Genomic DNA, 6,872 nt, shown 5'->3' with positions numbered 1-6,872 from the left:
GCTATCTAATCTGTGGCCCATCGCTGGAAATTTCAGCATAAGGAGAGGAGGCAAAGTGGAAATTGGTTGTATTGCTTAATATTTTTGAAAGGCCAAAACCAGCTTAAACAAGGGGGAACTTAAGGGACAGATTTGGGGGAATTCCTAGAAACTGGGAGTAGAAAGGAGTTGATGAAGAAGAACAAAAATAAACAAACAGAATAAACAAAGACAAGACAAGAAACTAAAACAGAAACATTTCTATTTAACTATCTTTAAAACTATCTTACTTTGGGGTTTGGCAGGGATTTTTTAAAAGTGGCTTTTTTTCACAGAAATGAATCTATATTTATATTTTAATATGAACAGCTAAATAATTTGTAGAAGCAAAGGAAATGTCAGGTTTAAAATTTTAATTAAGAAAAATTTAACAACCATCCGTTACTTACAAACCAGTTGCATGGCTAAGATTGACATGGGCATTTCTTTAACCCACATCCATTGAATTCCTTCTGTGAGATCCTCACTCAGTAAAGAGCTAATCATTTTAAAACCAAATATCTCCAGATAAGAGCCAGTGAATGTGGGGCTGGTGAGATGGCTCAGTGGGTAAGAGCACCCGACTGCTCTTCCGAAGGTCCAGAGTTCAAATCCCAGCAACCACATGGTGGCTCACAACCACCCATAACAAGATCTGACGTCCTCTTCTGGAGTGTCTGAAGATAGCTACAGTGTACTTACATATAATAAATAAATAAAATCTTTAAAGAGCCAGTGAACGGGCTCTGTGGGTAAAGGCACCTGCCACCAAGCCTGATGACCTGAATTTGACCCCATGACCCACATAGTGGAAGGAAAGAAGCAACACCCACAAATTGTCCTCTGGTCGCTGCGTGTTACATACATGAACACCAAGATATAAAACTATAATCTAAGGCATTGCCAGTTACTACTGAAGAAAAGAAGTGGTTTTAATAAAAGAGATCAAGGGCTGGGATTAAAACTCAGTTGATAAAGGGCTCACCTAGTATAGCCTTACCCCTGAGTACCACCAGCTGGCCCTGGTGGCAACAGTGTGTCACTACTGTGTGTAATGGCAACAGTGTGCCACCACTGTGTGTATTGGCAACAGTGTGACATCAGGCCAGCAATCCCAGCAGCACTTGCAGGGTAGAGGTAGAAACATCAGAAACTTGAGGTCATTGTAGGTTAAGTAGGGAGTTTGAGGACAGCCTTAGCTAAAGACTAGACCTCAAATTAATTAAATAAAAAATTAAATAAATAAAAATGAATGAATGAATGAACTGAGTGATTAAAACTCTGAGCCAAGTGTTGTGGCACACATGCACACAGGCCTGGAATGCACTTGGGAGGCCTCTGAGGTAAGTAGATCATGAGTTTGAGGCCAGCCTGGGCTACACAGTGGGACTCTGTCTAAAAAGTGTATAAAGAGCTTGCTGTGGAAACTTGAGGACCCGAGCACTGACATACAGAGCAAGGCTTGGTGGTGTGTGCTCTTAATCCCTGGGTCAGGAGGAGAAAGGAGGAGCCCTGGAGGCTCATTGGCCACATAGTCTAGCCAATCCGCAAGCTCCAGGTTTAGTATGAGACTCTGCTTTTCAAAAAAATAAAACTGAAATATTCACAAAGTGGAAGAGTATTATTGGCGTCTAATGTCAACCCTTGGACTCCACGTGGCATGTGAACAAACAGACATAAAACACGCAGAAGCATAAATAAGCAAACAAAACCCTCCAAAAGAGTTAAAAACAGAAGGCAAGGGGAAGGGAAAGAACTGATGCCTGGGGAGAAAAGGATCCAGGTTTCTCCTGGTGAGCATGGAGGAGGAGGCTGCGGGTGGAGAAGGAGGCTATGCGTGGAGGAGGAGGCTGTGTGGCCTGTCTCTTCCTTCCTGTCATTTCTTCCCCGAGATAAGACAGAGACTGCTTAAGAGCTGGGAAGGCTGTGTGAGAAAGCACGTTATGTTTAAAAGACTCTGTTAGGGAATAGAAACCCCACCACCAAATTGCTTCCACCATCTGCTAAAGCTACAGAGCGTCTGGAGCCAGTTTCAAGCCCCAGCTGAGTCTAGCTCCAAAATAAGAGACTGGGAATATCCAGGTCTGGAGGTTGAGAAGTGGGATGGATTGAGTCGTCTTTGAAGCCAGGGAAGACACTCTTGCTGTCTGACCCAAACGTAGGCTTTTCTTCTGTTGTGTATGCCAGGTTGCAAGAGTAATACATGAAATGCATGTAATGTAAAGCAATGGTTATGCCCATACAGATGCTCCTGGCTGTGGTGAGCATGTGGTCTGCTCAACATGGCTGGGGACCTACTTTTGCTCATTATATCCTTGTCATTGCACGCAGGGCTGCAGAAGCCCTGCACTAGGTCCCAGGTGAGGCCCTTGGGAGAAGTGGCCGTATCACCTGCCACACCCACCTCTTTCTCTCCCCATTTATTTGTAAGAGCACCTCTGGAGGACAGTTATCTACTGCCTGAAAAGCTGCCCTTTTGCCTTCACACATTATTCGAGCTAATTATTCACGTAAGTAACACTTCATCAGGCATAAGTGTGTTAGAACAAGTTGAGTGAGCTGAAATCTCTAATTTGAAATATTATCCTCACAAAACTCAGTAGTTTAATTTGATCCGTGCCTACCGTCAAAGCACGGCATCTCATTTCTGGAACCGGCTGGTTATAAGGGGAAAGGGGACAGAGAAAGAATTCCTGTATTAAGTAAAAACTGGGAGATCTGAAGTGGCATTGTCTTGATTGGATAGCCATTCAAAGGATTTCCCCCCCCTTCATTCTAGTTACTAGGAGAGTTACCTCAAGTGACAAATTACTTGAAAGAGAACAGTGCACAGAGGAAAATGAAGTGGATGTTATTTTATCAGGACTCCGCTTAGAATCAATGGAATGATGTTTCTATCTGCATACACTGTGCTCTAAATAGTCACTGTAGGGCCAATGTGATGGCTCAGTGTAGGTAAGAGGCTTGCTGCCAGGCCTGATAACTGGAGTTCAATCCCTGGGACCTACATGGCAGAAGGAGAAAACTGACTGCTGAAAGTTGTCCTCTGACCTCCACCTATGTGACCTGGCACTTGTAACAACACACACACACCCAGAGAGGGGGGGGGAGAGAGAGAGACAGAGACAAAGACAGAGACAGAGAGACAGAGAAAATAGAAAGTTAATATTCATTGTAGCATAAGCAAGTGATTCATAGCAATTTGTAAAATGCAAACATATCAAGACATTGAGAAGAACTTGAGATGTTCAATTCCAAATCTAAATGTAATCTTATGAATATTAGAAAAATCAAAACCAAAAAGAACACACACACACACACACACACACAGACACACACACCAGTTATTGCAGTTTCTCAATTCTTTATTTTTTTAATACTTAATTCTTTTTTACATGTGTGTGTGTGTGTGTGTGTGTGTGTGTGTAAGCACATGGTTGTAAATGCTCTCAGAGGCCAGAAGAGGGCGCCAGATGCTCTGGATCTGCAGTTACATGTGGTTGTAAGCTGGGACCTGAACTGGGGTCCTCTGCAAAAGTAATACATGCTTTTTATGGCTAAGCCATCCCTCTAGCCCCTCTTTAAAAAAAAAAAAATCAAATACTTCTCTTCTATTTGTCCCCTGACAATTAAAATGCCCTGAAAGGTCACATTGGTGATCTTCATGTTTAAAATGTGTCATTCAGCTGAGTGATGTGTATAGTTTCAAGATACTGTTCGATTCACCACATTTTGTTGGGCAACAATATTTCCATGCATTTTGTGAGGCTATCACAGACTATTTGAGGCTGGATAACTTATAAAGCATAGGGAATTATTCGGCTAGAGATTCTGGTGGTTGGAGGGTCTAAAGTACATCTTGTCAGTCTCCTGATGAGGGCTCTCTGGCTGCACAGTGTGGTAGAGAAACAGAAGGAGAAATAAAAATGTGGCATTTGTGTTTAAAAAAAATTAATAATTCCAAGTTTTCCTTTCCCAGCTCCTAAAATGACAACTTTGAGACTCAGTTATCATTAAATGACTAGATCATAAGCTTTGGGTCATTCCCTGACTAGCTCTTAACCTATTTAACCATTTAAACTATTCCATGTCTACCATTTGGCTAGTGACCTCTCCTCGTCCCAGACAGCTTCTTCCTTCTCGTCTCCTCAGAGACTCTCCAAAATCATCTACATGAGGGTTTACTCTATCTCACTTCCCAGGAATCTCTCCGGGGCTCTCTTTTATCTCTCACTACTTTCCAGAATCCTCTCTCTCCCTGCCGGATGTCCCGCCTCCTACTTCCTGACTCAGCTCATTGGCCATCAGCTTTTTTATTGACGGGTGATGGTTGTAAGAGATTCTCTCTGCACGCTTGTACGAGAGAATGGTGTATAATAGCTGAACTCAGTTTATAATAACCCATTCTTAAGGGAATGAATCCAATCCTACAAGACCTGCGTCATCCCTCTGAAGATGGTGCCTCCAAAACAAGACCACCTTCCAATAGACTCTGCTGCTAAAGGTTCTACAAATTCAAACCACCATGGAGAACAAGCTTCAGTCAAACAACAGCAGATAAGTGCCTTGTGACATTGTCTTTGGTTAAAAACAACCAAATTTCTGGGCAGGGGTGGCGCACGCCTTTAATCGCAGCACTTGGGAGGCAGAGGCAGGCAGATTTCTGAGTTCGAGGCCAGCCTGGTTTACAGAGTAAGTTCCAGGACAGCCAGGGCTACACAGAGAAACCCTGTCTCGAAACGCCAAACCAAACCAAACCAAACCAAACCAAACCAAAAAAAAAAATCCCAGCCAAATAGTTAATTGGTCTTTTATGCGCATAGAGTAAGTGAAAACTGGCTTCAGGGCCCTGATGAGTTTTAAAGTAAGTAGAAATCCAAAGGTTCAGGCTAGAACATAGAAGTAACTCCAGGAGAGTCTGTCTCCCACTCCCTTCCTTCCTCTCCCCTCCCCCCTTCTCTCCTTTCTGTTTTTTGTTGCTGACAGTCTCCTGTGGTTCCAGGCTGCCTTGGACTTGCTATGTAGCTGAACATGACCTCCAAATTCCTGATCTTTCTTCCTCCACCTCTCAAGTGCTGGAATTACAAGTGTGGTCTGCTCTGCCCAGCAACCTACAGCATAATTCTAGAGCAAGATGAGAAGCCCAACTAAGAGACTCGGGAGTGTTTACCTTTTCCTTCTCCTCTTGAATGATCTGGTTTAAAATTCTGTTCTCACGTAAGGTAGCAAATTTGTACACGTGTCTACTCAGTTTTTTATCTTACTGCGTTTCCTATCTAGTGGCAAGTTCAAATATATATTACTGTCTTTGGGGGGAAAGACTATTAATAACTCATCAGCTGGATTAGATATATGCAAGGAAGACAAATAGAAATCTGTTTATCTTGGAGCCTGAATTAGATGGAAGGTCTTGTAATACGAAGCTATAATTAGCTGAACTATAAAAGATTAGGGCAAATACACACTCATGCAAACAAGATGACAGTTGGATCGCTATCAGTCTTCTTGTCACAAGGAAAAGATACTTAGATTTACCACTGACAGATTGCTTGGGGCAGTTTTTAGATTCGAGGATCATGGTCTATATAAATTAAGCAAATCAACATTTCTGGTTTACTTTGAAGAATAATAAAATCCTTCTCCCAGTTTTTAGCTCCACTTTAAACAACAAGAAGTCTTTTTCAGATTGTAGTTCTTTTTAACCAGCTTCAAATTTTTTTTTTTTTTTTTTAAAGATCTCATCAAGCTGCGAATGTTTCCTTGAAAAACTGAGAGTCTAAAATGGTGCATACAGGCAAAATAATAGAAAGAAAACTCAGGCAAGATACTGAGGAATCGGACTGTGCTAAGGGACTGTAGTTTCCCTCTAAACTGCTTGCATGTGTTGTGGGCCCTGATTGTCAGCTCTCTTAAGGGACATTCAGTTCTCTTCCGGGACAAATCTTAGTGGAGGATGACTGACAGGATTTGCCATTCCAAGTGACATATTATGAGATTAATTAGATCACCCCCATATAAATGTAAAATTATATTTTCCCATTAGAGATTTTGTATATGTCATTAAAATTAAAACATACATCATCAATACTTAAAAAGGGATGCTAAGTATTTGCTTATATCTCTATTTGATGTTACCAAAATAACCTTAAATAGTAAAACTAAAAAAGCTGTCTTTGAATGTTTACTTTTATTTTTTGGCTTTTAAATTTTGTGTAAGTTTATGCATACCTGTGTGTACATATACCTGAGAGTGTGTGTGTGTATGTGTGTGTCTATGTGAGTATATGTGTGTAAGTGTATGTGTGAGTGTCTGTGTGTTTGTGTATGTGTGAGTGTGTGCATGTGTGTGTATGAGTGTGTATTAGTATGTGTGTGCGTGTCTGTGTGAATGTATGTTTGTGTGTGTGTGAGTGTGTGTGAGAGTGTGTGTGTATGTGTGTGTGAGTGTGTGTTTGCATATGGAGGCCAGAGATCTCCCTCAGGTGTCATTCCTCAGACACAGTCCACCTTGTGTTTTCTCTCTTAACTGGAGCTTGCCAAGTTGACTGGGCTGGCTGGCTACAGAGCCCCAGGAATCCACCTGTCTCTGTTTCCTAGTGCCGAAGCTCGAAGGGTCTGATATCATATTTGGACTTTTTAAAATAAGGATGTTGAGGCTCAAGCGCAGGTCTTCACGTTTGAGCAGCAAGCACTTTCTTCACAAGCCATTCCCAGAGCCTTAAGTTTTGCATACTTGAGACAGAGTTTCACTACGTAGCTCTGGCCAGGCCTAGAACTCACTATGTATATCAGGTTGGCCTTGAACTCATGGCAACTTTCCAGCTTCTGCAGCAAAGTGCTGGGATTCAAGGCAC

Source organism: Mus pahari, chromosome 16, assembly GCF_900095145.1.
Source record: "Mus pahari chromosome 16, PAHARI_EIJ_v1.1, whole genome shotgun sequence".
NCBI lineage: Eukaryota > Metazoa > Chordata > Mammalia > Rodentia > Muridae > Mus > Mus pahari.
The sequence above is the reverse complement of the archived record's forward strand: the minus strand, read 5'-3'. Positions refer to the sequence as shown.